Below are 13,700 nucleotides of genomic sequence, written 5' to 3'. Positions count from 1 at the left end.
TCATTTTTATGAAACCAGGACAATGAGATCTCTGTGCTCTTCTGATTACTAATAGTGATGGGAAACAAAATGCTAATAAACTGGCTGAAGGGAAATATCTAGATAAATGAAGTGACTCAGAAAAACATTTGAATGAATGGACTAGTTGTATGAACATGCTTCCTGAGATGATGTAAAACTTTCTTTGCTAGACTGAAATGCACAACATTAAATAAATACTTTATAAACTATAATCAAATTAACCCTTAATCTTCTTTGTTAACTTACATAGATTGAGTTCCCTGAGTTTATAAGGCATGTTTTCTTTTCTTTTACTCACTCTTGTGGCTCTTCTCTGAATCTTCTCCAGTTCATTAACCTCCTTGAATTGTGGGCACCAGAACTGTTTAACTATAGGTCACATCAGTACTTGATACAAAGGTAAAATACCTCCTACTCGTGATTCTCCTATTTATCCAGGACCTCATTAGCTCTTGTAGCCATTGCATCATATTGGGATCTCATGTTCACTATGCACCATGACTCCCAAATCTTTTTCAGAGTCACTTCTTCCCATGATAGAAACCCGTCCTATAGGTATGAAAGCTTCAGGGAGGCAGTCAAGTTAGTCTGTAACTGGAAAAACTTAAACAACAAATAGTCATGTAGCACCTTAGAGATTAACAAAACATGTAGATTGTATCACGAGCTTTCGTGGGCACAACCTACTACAAGTCTAGAAGCATGAGTTAGTTTTCCATCCTATATGCATACATTTACATTGAGCTATATTAAAACATTGTTTACTTATATCCAAGTGATCTAGTTCTCCTTGAATCAGTTAGCCATCCTCTTATCAGTGATGATTTTATGTTTTCTTCCACTTCATTGGTAAAAATATGAAATAGCATAGGACCATGAACTGATCCCTCCATGATCCCATTAGAAATACATAGACTTGATGATGATTCCCCATTTATAATTGCTTCTTGAGACCTCTTGGTTATTTCATTTTAATCTCTTTAATGTGTGTCATGTCAATTTTATCCTTCAATTTTTTTAATTCAAATATTGTACAATACCAAGTGAAAAACTTTGCAGAACTACAAAAAGAATGTATGTGTGACAGTCCTATTATCTTTTTATCTTTGGCATGTAATATATTTCATCTCATTGGTATTTCCACTTGAGAGAACAAACAGAACCCTAAGTGAATGCAGAGAAATCAGCACAGTGCAATGCAATTCAATGGTGCAAATCTCTTGAGGAGCAATGAATCCCTGTGTTTGCTGTGGAACCAATTGTGTGGGCTTCCCTGAGCCTCCATTAAGAAATGTGCTTTGGGGAATAAATGTAGGAAGAGCAAGGGCCCTTGAGATTCACCAGACCCATCAGTTTGACCAGTTCACGCTTCACTGCCATGTGGTGTGCAGCAGCTACAGGGTTCATTGGAGCAGCGAGGAATCAGAATTGCTATGGAGTGTTTCATGTTGTAACTGGAGATGGAAGAGTTCCATTCACTGTTACTTATATCGGCTTCCAAATTTTTCATCCTTCAGATTAGGTGTTCTTGGACCAATTTTTGTCCCTTCATTATTACCTAAATAACTAAGGAAAGTAATTTGTGTATTTCATATTATGGCAAAATTACACTGTTCAGTCTTGTCTTCACTGCAGAGTTAACTTGCACATTTAGGTATTGCTGCTAACCCAGCTCCTGTTCACACATACAACTGGCCTGAGTGTGGTACCTGTAGCTTTAACCTGAGCTGATTGGCATATCCTGGGATCTAGGTTAAAACACAAATTATGCTTAGTCTTGGGCCTGTTGTCTGCTCTGCTTGCAGTGAAGATGCTGGCTAAACTATTTTAGTGCTGATAGGCTTCCAGTGCCTTTGCACTGTTACCTCTGTGTGCCCAGGAGGACAGCTGAATTTTCTTACAGATCACTGTGAAGGAAGCAGAGTGGCACAGCTGATTGTAGCACAAAGAATCATGGGATGTGCTACAAAAAGCACATATTACTGGTTACTGGCTTTAAAGCATAACCCAGCTGCTAACTGCTAATCATCAACATTCACACTGCATGGAAGACAAACAACTGGGTTTTGTTATTCCGGCAGCACATAGAGGAACAGTTGTTCTTCTCATTTTTAGCATGGACATTTGTCTTTGTCTTTTCAGAAGTTTTTTGTTTTTTATTTTTTTCAATTTTCCATCACTAGAATTGTTCAGAAATATTATTTCCAGGATATAAATGCATATTGCTGTGTAGATATTTTCTGCTAAATTCAATTGTCGTCAGTAGTGTGTTTTGAAAAAAAGAGAGAAAATAAATGATTCGCAACCTTCTGATCTTCCTGAGCCATCCATTCTCTTTGTCCTTGGTTCTTCAGAGAATGATAATAGTGAAAAATCTGTAAACACTCCTTCCTCATTCAGCCTTCTATCTTAGGGGCCAATTCTCACCTTTGCTTGCACAGAGAGAATCCTTTCTAACAATGAAACATTCTTGCTACTGCACAGTTAAATGCTGCAGATGGAACGGAGGGGACTTCTTAGGACTATTATAAATATGTCTGGATTGTGGTTAGGCAAACACAGGGCTTCTAAAATGACTAATTGCTGGAGGGCTGTTGAGAGATTTACTTAAGTCAATGGAGTGCTAAATGGGAACTCCCAGTCTTCCAAAGGACTGAACTAGACTTTCTCAGAATAGGTGTGCTACCTACATACTGGAGATAACGTGTGATGGTCCTGGCCTTCAGAGGTTTGAGGAGCCTTAAAAGCTCACATTCTGTCAGCTATTGAATCCACATAGACCAAAAATGCATTCTTATCAGAGGGACCACCTGATGTTGCTTTTTGGACCATTAATATGCTATAGGAGTGTCAGTGTAATACTGAGAAACTACTATTGAGTTATCTCATTAAGGAGACTTGATGCAGGGCTGGCCCAGGCATTGGCTTTTGAGAGCCTTATAAAAGTTTGGATTCTTTGCAACTCCAACAACCTAAAAACCTTGGTCACTATAAATAATAAACAGTACCCTCTTGTAGCGAATATAACCCGTGGGTTATATTCGTTTTCACAAAACCCGCCCCCTGCCCTTCCCCTGTGGGCTATACTCATGTGTGGGGCATATAGCGTTTTTTTTTATTCAGTGGAAGAGGATCCCCTCCTCCCATCCTTTCACTATAATTGCCAGGCTGGGGTTAGGCTTCCAGTCCGCGACTGAACAACGTGGGGAAACTTACAAGGGGCGCAGCAGCCAGGAATGCTCTGGAGCTGGGGCAAAGGCATCCCCAGCAGAGGAACAAGGCAGTCTGAGCAGTGTAGTTTTCTAAGAGCACAAGGCCAGATGGGACTACTGCAATCATTTACTCTGACCTACTATATAACTCACGACTTTAGACTTCCCTGAATTAATTCCTGTTAAAACTACTGCATATCTTTTTGTCTAACATACAGATTAGATGTTTTTCTTTTTCACCGATGGAGAACCCACTACAGTCTTGGGTGAGTTGTTCAGTGATTAATTACCTTCTCTTAAAAAATGACACATTATTTCTAGTTTTAACCTGATCAGCTTCAACTTTCATCCATTAGCACTTGATATTTTTGTCAGTTAAATTGCAAAGCCCTTTTTTGGTTTGTCTGAATGCAGAAGGAGATGAAGGGAGATATTTTGGGGAGTGAATAGCTACTCACAAAGCAAAAAACAACAAAAAAAAACCCAGTCTTCAGCTCAACCAGTTTTAGTTCATTGGTGGTGATGTAGTCAAACATGTCTTTTGTTTCCTTTATAGTCAAAAATAAATCTACACAGAGGACACTGAGCTATTTTTATAGGGGGAAAAAGTAAAACAATCCATATTTTAACGTCTATTAAATTCACAAAATAAATTAACTGAAAGAATAGAGATTTTACCCATTTACCCCCGGTACAATAAATAATTCTGACATAAATGTGCCTTTAAAGTTAACATATTTTGTCAATTAATTATAATACTTGTGATTTTCTTCCTCTATATTGTGAAATCTGTTCTAAATTAACATCAGTATTACAAAGCAAATTTTAGCAAGGCAGAGCAAGCTAGAAAATGGAAATCTTCTAAAGTCCCTGGACCTGATCTCACAATAGCCAAATGATTGAGCAAAAGCACAGCTGAAGGAGAGGCCTGTATTGGAAAACATTTAAAGAGACTGTAGGTATCAATTCACCCAACAGTAGCATGAACTCTTCTGGAGCTCTTTTGGGTTATAAATAACAAAGCACTGACCTGTGTTGTAAACACTCATGCCTCCCTGTACTACTGCTCTCCTGCCTCCACAACTGTAAGCATTCAAATCCCATTTGATAGCTTGATCAATTAAAATGCCTGATGTCTCGCTACTAATGAAAGCCATGTTATCTACACTATATATCCCTGATCTATGGCCTTAGTGAGTAAGATCTGACAAGAATTACTTGAAAATTTCTAAGGAATACCATGGTGCTACTGGAACTGAAAGTGATGTTTCAATAGCTAACATTCTCTTCTCCTCACCAGAAATTGAATCAATACATCAGAGTAATATTAATTGTCACTGAGATGTAGCAGCATGATAGATTCTAAGGAACCTGCCCAAAAATGAAGAGCTGCTCTCCTGGCCATCTTGGCAGAGAGACGAGGAAGTCCTATTATTTCTAGCCCAGGGCCTACATTTTCTGAGGCACAGAACAATTACGGGCAGGATAGTGACTAATAAGAGACTAAATTGAAATTTTTGTTGTTACTTAAAGAGAGAAAATTCTAGGCAACTGAAAATTTGGATCTGTATTGTGTATGTGTTTGGAAACAGTGCCAGAATGCTGTCTTCAATATCATCTTTCAGATGAGACATAAAACTGTTAGCTAGTGGTAGTTATTGAATATCCTCTCACACTTTTTACCTTATTATTTTTAAATGTCTATTTGTTTTTTATGAACATATTATAAAGGTTTTATTGCTGTGTACACAGCAGTGCATTAACTTTGAAAGAGTACCTGATTCATAAATGTTAAGGCCAGAATAGAGATCATATTGTCCCTCATATAACAGAGGCTGTAGTGTAGGCTGTAGGATTTTCCAGAACTAGTTCAAACTTCAGTGTTTCATATAAAAAAATCTATGTACTAAATAGTTGTGGTAGATACCAACATGAATGTGTAACTTGTATATCCATTTTTAAAAATGTCATGTTAGATAGATTTACTTAACATAACATAAGAGCTTCAGTGTCTATTGGAAAATTAATCTACATTTTAAATATTACTTCTGTTTTAATTTTAAGCAGTTTATAAATTCATTCATGTATTGACATTAGTTGAGTGATAATAGAATAACATTACCATTATTTCTACCTATGACCAAATTTGACAGATTCAAATGAATTGTCATGAGACTAAATATTAGAATATTATTCATTTTGTGTTTAGAGAGCAAATTATTCTTGTATCATATAAAATCCATGAATTAGTCTTCTGTTTGTCGACAGTTTTTCCAAATTGCACAAAATGTTGTTTGCATATATAGACCAGTATGACATAAACATTCAACAACCATAACATGCAGCTGTTAAAAAGTTAATTTTCTTTCTAGTTTTCAAACTGACCAATAGAAGGAGACCATTTTATGTATATAATGGAAATGTATATCTAGACTGCGTTGCTCTTTCGGGATACCAGAAGTATCCTGAAATAGCAATGCCACGTCTTTAAAAGCAGCCACTATTTCCCGAAACTCAGGAAATAGTGGGTGCACTATTCTGGCATCCCTGTAACCCTCGTTGAATGAGGGTTAAGGGATTTGTTGGAATAGTGCCTTATTTTGAAATTCATAAGGTCTATTGATTTAGACTCTGAATAAGCCACGCAATTTGCATAGCGCAAATTGTGTAGGTTATTCAAACAGAAGGATGCTATTTAGATGTACCCTAAGTGGGGTAAGACAGAGCTAATGTTGATTATGCTCAGAAGATGCAGAAAACAGAGCATATCATAGTTACCTCTTGAATGAGGGTGTGGGACAAGGGACCTAGGAAAATATAGTATCTGACTATGTAAATAAGGATTTTATCATGCATACACAAATGGGAGCCAAAACAAGTTTACACTGGCATCTGCATTTCTGCCATGAACAATTGTTGTTTCTGAGATATACAAATATTTAACAAAAAACATCAACTGTAGATTCACTTCTTGGGAGCTATTATTTCCATAAAGTGATTCATAACTACCAAAAGTAAAAACGGATTTAGAATTAGTAATTTTCATAAGGGGTTGCTAGTGGTAGTGGGCAGAAATCTCCACTCCTATTATGTGTTTTCTTGAATGTTCGGAAAAAATTAAAAATAGATACCTGGGTTTTTTTTTCTGTTTAAAAGTAGACAATTTTCTTCCGTTATTTCTGTTTGTCATTCAATAATATGCTTCATCTAACTGAAGCATTCAGTACAGGCAGTCCCCGACTTACGCGGATCCGACTTATGTCAGATCCGCACTTACGAACGGGGCTTTTCTCGCCCCGGAGCTCACGGGCGGCGGGTCGCCACCCGTGTCCTCTGGGGAGAGAAAAGCTTCTCCGGTCTCCCTGGTCTGCTGGGGGGGTCCAGCAAAGCCGCTGGACCACCCTAGCAGACCAGGAACACCCGAGCAAAGCCGCCGCCTGGGCGACTTTGCTCCCGGCCAAGTGCACCCAGGCTGTCCCGCTGTGGGTGTGCTCCAAGGCTTTGCTCTCCGTCTCCCTGGTCTGCAGGGAGACGGGGAGCAAAGACTTGGAGCACGCCCGCTGTGGGTGTGCTCCGCAGCTTTGCTCTCCGTCTCCCTGGTCTGACCAGGGAGATGGGGAGCAAAGCCTCGGAGCATGCCAGCAGTGGGACAGCCGCGGCGCGCCTGGACTGTCCCGCTGCCCACATGCTCTACGGCTTTGTGCCACGTCTCCCAGGTCAGCAGACCAGGGAGACGGAGCAAAGCCGTGGAGGACTTGGGCGGTCCAGCCACCCCCGTCTCCCTGGTCTGCTGGGGGGATGCAGCTAGTGCCCCCCCCAGCAGACCATGCTTTTCTTGCCTACCCCTAGGGTAGAGCAGCTGGGGACTGCCGGGTTGGTCCCGCAGCGCCGCTCCGGACCAACCCGGCAGCACCCCAGCTGCTCTGCCCCAGGCGTCCTGAATCAGCCGCTGCTGGTCAGTTTCAGCAGCGGCTGAATCAGGACGCCTGGGGCAGAGCAGCTGGGGTGCTGCTGGGTTGCTCCAGTAGCGCCGAGGAGCTGCGCTACTGGAACAACCCAGCAGCACCCCAGGTGCTCTGCCCCAGGCGTCCCCAAGTCAGCCGCTGCTGAAACTGACCAGCGGCTGACTACAGGAAGCCTGAGACAGAGTTGCTCTGCCCCAGGCTTCCTGGAATCAGCCGCTGATCAGCTGGAGCAGCAGCTTACTTGGGGACGCCTGGGTTTCTTAAGTTGAATCTGTATGTAAGTCAGAAGTGGCATCCAGATTCAGTCGCGGTTGAAACTGATCAGTTTCAGCAGTGGCTGACACCAGTTCCGACTTACATACAGATTCAACTTAAGAACAAACCTACTGTCCCTATCTTGTACGTAACCCGGGGACTTCCTGTAATTCCTTCTGATGTAGAAACAAAGTACATGAAGATGCTATTTTAAAAAGTCAATATCTTTAGCAGTTGGGCATTTTAAGAATTCAAAAGGAATAGAATAAAACCCACACCTCTCAGAGTGTCCCATTACGGTATGGAATATTCATGTGTGGAGCTCCCTCAATCTTTCCTGTTACTGTTTCAGTTTGTGTTAATATTTAAAGAATCAGAGCAGGGGGACTTGACCTGGGTCTCCCACCTAGGTGCCGGAACCACTCAAGCTCTTTTTCCTCTCTCTCCCAGTGACTATACATATATTTATCTAAAATGTAACAGCTTGCACAGGAGACAATTAGGACTCTGCCACATAAGGACAGCCTATAGCTCAGTGGTTAGAACACATATGTAGGAGATGTGGGACATCTCTGTTCAAATCCTTCCCCATGGCCCCACAGCTACCATCAAGTTCAGGGAGGAATTGAACCTGGGGGTCCCACATCTGAATATGTTAACTGGATTAAAAGTCATAAAGTGATGATGTCTTATCTCATTAGGCATTCTGATTTTGCAACACTTGTACTTTTAGTGTAATTCAAAATATCAACATTTTCCTTGGGATGAAATATTTCAAAATATTTCAGTTAAAAATATAAAAACATTTAATGTTGATATTACCGATCAAAATAGTTTTTTTCAATATTGCCAAATCAAGATGTTTCATTTCAGTTTGTTGGACCAAAGCTCAGTGTCAGTTCAACCTTCAGTTGTGTCTGTCTATAGTGTTGTGAGCCTATGACCGTTCTTACAATTAGCCATTACCCCTTTGCCTCCAGTGAGACAAAGAGAGTCTTGCTGGGGCTTAAGTGCCAGCTCCTCATGCTTCCAGTCTGTTGGCTACCTAAACAGTCCTCTCTGGGCTATGCCAGCCATTATTTTTCCTTGCAGATTAACAATAGGTGCACTCCCATCCCCAAGTCCATAACTTGCTTCCTAAAGACTAAGCTTCGACAGGTTAACCTGTTATGTCATCCCAAATGTGCTGTGCAGCATTTCCATCTAAAACGAAGTCTAAACTGGGTCTTGACAGTGTTGTAACTGTCTGTCTCAGGGTGTGAAAAAACACCCCCCGTTCCCCGAGTGCAGCAAGTTACAGTGCTTTAAAAAGCCAGTGTGAACCAGGTTACAGTGCTGGGAGATGCAGTCCCAGTGCTGTTAACTACTCCGCTCATGGAGGTGTTTTATATAAATCCCTCACACAGTGTTCATGCCATGGCAGCACTTTCAGTTTAATGCGATGGCAGCTTCATTTTAAACTTTTAAGTGTAGACAAAGCTGTATATTGATTGATATTCTGTATTCATGAATGTAAATGTGCTGTTAACTTGGTAGAAGATAGAGGTGTCTCCTTGTTTTCTACTTATATTTCCAAAGGGGTAGCTGTGTTGATCTGTAACTTCAAAAACCACAAGTGGTCCTATGGCTCCTTAGAGACTAACAAATATATATAGTAACATGAGCTTCTGTGGGCAAAACCCACTTCTTCACATCATCTCATTGCAACCCTTTGTGATTCAGTTTTTGGTGTCTTGCCTCCCTGTTAATTTTGTATGTAAATATGTAATTGTGTTGGTTTTCAATGCTTAATTTACATGTGAACTGAGAAGGATGGGTGAATACACATCCTTTGTCTGGCAGAAACATTTTTGTTAGCTTTACCTAGCACACAGACTTAAAAACATTTTTCAGTGTAAATACACAACTGATTCAATATCATCCATACTGACATCGCACAACAACTGTGAGGATCAGTATAACATAAGCTTTCATTAGAGAACACACATGACATAATTTAAAGATTAATATAATGAAATCTGTATAGAAAGTGTATGAGTTTGTCAGGCCTAGGAGGAGTGGCTGTACAAAATAGTGAGCCCTTTACCAGTTGGCATCAATGAGCCTCTGTATGACTGGGACCTTATGGAGTTTGTAATTCATATGCCTTTTACCTCATTCTCCCTTGTGGGCACGGTTATGCATCTGGATTATATTTTCTATGATACATCACATAGATTGGTAAGAGGGGGAATTCTGGAGTATCATGGCATGTGTGGTTATGGTCTAGATGCTGAAGATTAGGGATATGAGTCCACCTGACCTACAAGTGCCATGAAACACAAGGCACCATAGGCAGATGCAGTTTAATGTGAACCTGACACAAAATGAAATAGTTTGACAAATTCAGGTCAAACCAATCCAAAACAAAATATTTTTTTTTTCTTTTTTCACAATTGGAAGCCTTAGTTAACATCAACATTTTCCCTGGGAAGCTTTAATGTTGCAGAAATTACATTATCCATCAAAAATATTTTTTACAGAAAATTCCCAACAAGCTCTAGTGTCCCCAAGTAATCCTTAGATCTCTCCCATATAAGAGCTCATTTTTGCCCTCTAACTATAATGAGTGAGAAGTGTACACATTTAACTAAGCTTAAGCTGTAAGTGTCAACTTCTTTGTTACACCAGTGCAATAACTTTTGCTTCAGTTGGGGTTTGCTGGTAGAAATGAGAGAGAGATTTGTCTTGTCTAGCTCAGCTTACACTATGCACTCTGATGTGATGATATCACAGCACAATGAGATATGGCTCTTCTAGAACATCTGTTTTTTCTTGTCTATGAATAGGGTAGATCTCATTTGATTAATTTATTTGGTGTTAAATCCATAGGGCCAAATCCTTGACTGGTGGAAACTAGCACTAGAATTTGTCCCATGATTTATAGGTGAATTAAAATGGATTGATTTGCGAGAATGTGAACAAAGCTGATAGAACATTCATAAAAGCTTATGTAAGGCTGTAACCTGCTAATGACTGTGGATAGAGTTCATCAGTAAGCATTTTAATGTGTTTACTTGAGCAACTGGACAGGCAGCATAGTGCCTACTGAATGCTTATTTGGTTCCTATATTTAATTTAAAATGAATGATCTGCTAGTGGTAGAAGTAAACAGACATTTTTACAACATTTCTGGGGCGATTAAGAATATTAGTGTTCATATTAAAAGTTGCGGCTCTTGTGCCCAAACTACCAACTGCAATGCTAATGTCTTCTGGCTACCAAAGTCAGTCTGTATTTATCATATCTATTTCTGTCTTTTTGATTCTGCCCTAGCAGCAGTTCTGCAGTAGCTGCAGGCTAGAAAATTAGCCACAAGATCCATGTCTGTGTCCTTGTCTTTGTGTCTCACTTCATTAGACCTGTAAGAATGTTTAACTGATATTTTTTCTCTATTTTCTCATGTCAACCTAGTACATTATAGGGACATGTTGTCAGAGGAGTGAGCAGTAATGACATACACATGCATTTCTCATTAGCTCTACAGCAGCATTTTACTTTTATTTTTTTCTTTGCTATTACATATGTATTGAAATATGCTGGCATTCTCATATTGACTTGTGGCTACCACCGTGCATGAATTATATTGAGAAGGTGCATATAACTCCACTGTCTATTGGACAATGGAAATCACAGTGTAGGTGTTATTTATTGTTCTCTCCTGTGGGAGACCATAGACATACTTTCGCAATGAAATCTCAGGGTCATAAATCTGTTGGCTTACATATTGATAATATAATAAGGTGACAGACTGAAAAATGTGTCTAAAATCCGCACTTATGAATATTACGTTTAGAACTAGAGGGACCCGTTGAATATCACATTTCTGTCTGAACATGTTTTTATTTGTTATAGTTACAATTAAACTATATCAAACAAATGTTTGTTATCTATCAATGGAAAGTTAGAGAAATAAGGTCTGGATTTTTTTTCTGTTTGTGTACTTGGAAAATTTGACAGCACTTTCAGAATGGGCAGCATTACAGTTTTCCCTCAATGGATAATTCAGTCCTGACCCTTCATCAGGATCCTCTGGGCCCTGGGGAGAGTCCCAGTAAATTCAGTGAGGTTCTACATGAAACAACAAATCTACACTAGCTGGTCCCAAAGCAGGATTGAAACGTTAGCTAGCCTGTTCCTCCCCTTTTCCCCCAAAAGAACAGCCAGTTCTGTACAGATTTTTATGCTCCCCTCATGGCTGTAGTTGTTAAATACCTTCCAGTGGTTCCTTCAGCAATATGGTTAATATTTTCTGTGTGATTTGCTCTCTCTCTTCCTTTCCCTGGGGGAGAACTGTGAGTTCAAGCCAGTGTTGTGTTTCAGTGCTTTTTATTAAAAAGAAAACAGAGGCAGACACACCTTCTCTGTGCATGCTGCTGTGGGCTTATGTTGGAAAAGGGAAGGGCAATGAAATGTACCTTGCACTTAGAGTGATTGTTCTTACTTCCCCTGGGAGTTTGTTCCACAATCTTGGTCCAGCCTCAAGAAAACACACAGATGAGCTTTAACACTGGGTTAGAAAGTTCCAAGGTGCCTGTGAAGTAGAGTTCCTGGACGGAGTCCTTATTCTGGAGCTTTAGACTGTCTTTTAGATATTCTGGCTGCCAGGGCTGGAGACAGACTTCGCCATGTCTTGAGAAATGTATGGGGGCAGGGGGAGGCTTAGCTCTGGGGCCCCCAGAGGGGTGGGGCTAGAGGCAGCCAGCTTTCAGCACTACCTAGACTGTACTGTGCCTCCCCTAGCCAGCACTCAATGCTGACCAGACCACATTGCCTGGGGCTCTGTCAGTGGTGACTCAGAGCTCTGGGACCTATTAAATTGCCAGGCCACAGGGCAGATGCTTCCTTTTTCCCCACCCCCACCCTCCCAGTGAGCAGCCCTGCTGGTCACTGCTGTCCATCAACCAACTTGAAGATGAAGACTAAGATCCTTAACTTGATGCTTATGAGAAGCCAGTGTATGGGGGAAATGATAAGTTTGATGTATTTATGGTAGCCCATATTACTGAAACATTGTGATAAAGTTGTTCTGAAGTAGGTGGGGCTTACTTAGAGCTGATGGTAATGTTTTATTTGATACATTTCAAAGGAGAAGTAGAGAAGCCCTTATTCTTTTTTAATGATTTTTTTTTTTAAAGGGAGAATACTGTATTTCAAAAGAACAGGAAATATCATATGTTATCACAAGTTTATGGATTTTTAAAAGTGTATGAAAATCTAAAACCCACAAGTGTATATTTCGAAAATGATACAAAATGCCAGGTTTTAAATCATATTGAATTAATTGCTTTATAGATCCATGCCTGAGATCTAGGCCACATATTCTACTCCTCCCTAGTGCTATCCTGAAACACTTCAGAGAAGGTTTGCTAGGTAGGGACTTGGAAGCACTAGGAAAGAATTGGTAACATTTTCAGTTTGCTGTTGGGACAATCATTATTGCCAAGTTGATTCATAAAAAGAGGGGAAAGCTTTCTTTTAACTCAGAAGCAGGCCAAACGTATTCCCCATCAAACCTTTCAAATATTTCTTTCACAAATAGTGTTCTCTAGCACTTACTTTATTGCAAGTCCTTCTGTATTTAGTTACTGCCTATTGCTTGCCAAAACAAGTGAAAATAAAATTAGGGGTGATTGGGGAAAAAAAAACCAAGAAAATTATTTTTTAGCTTTGAAACCATATAGCAGTTATGGTTTATAGTCCTGTAGTGAATAATTTTCTTTTTTATAATTTCCTGCCTTATTTCTGTCAGTTTCCATGCTGGATTCAGTGAACACAAACTAGATTAATCTGGTAACCCACATTTCTTGCTCTCACTCCCACTCCAAAGTGATGCCTAGTGAACTTGTAAATTCTATTTGCATGACAAACAAATTGAAAAGTGGTTTCATTTTTGGGTGTGTATGGCAGACCTTGCATAAGGTATGTAAATTAGTGATATTTGTGTCTTAAAAAAATAAAGCAGGGTGGAATCATTGTGGAGTTTGGCAAATTCACACTTGTTATGCTGCCCTCACAGTTACATGAGCTACTATAAAGCTAATAAAAGCAAAGATGTCTTGAAGTTCCCAGTCTTTTCTGGGTCTGCTTGATACGTACAAGTGACCTCTGTATCTCCCAACAGCGCAGGCAATTCCATCCAACTCATCTACTGTTGACAGATTGGGTAGCCTGGGAGCTGCCTGAACTGGCAGAGAGGTGATATCCT

The sequence above is a fragment of the Pelodiscus sinensis genome, chromosome 6 (genome assembly GCF_049634645.1).
Source record: "Pelodiscus sinensis isolate JC-2024 chromosome 6, ASM4963464v1, whole genome shotgun sequence".
Lineage (NCBI taxonomy): Eukaryota > Metazoa > Chordata > Testudines > Trionychidae > Pelodiscus > Pelodiscus sinensis.
This window is presented reverse-complemented; position numbering follows the sequence as displayed.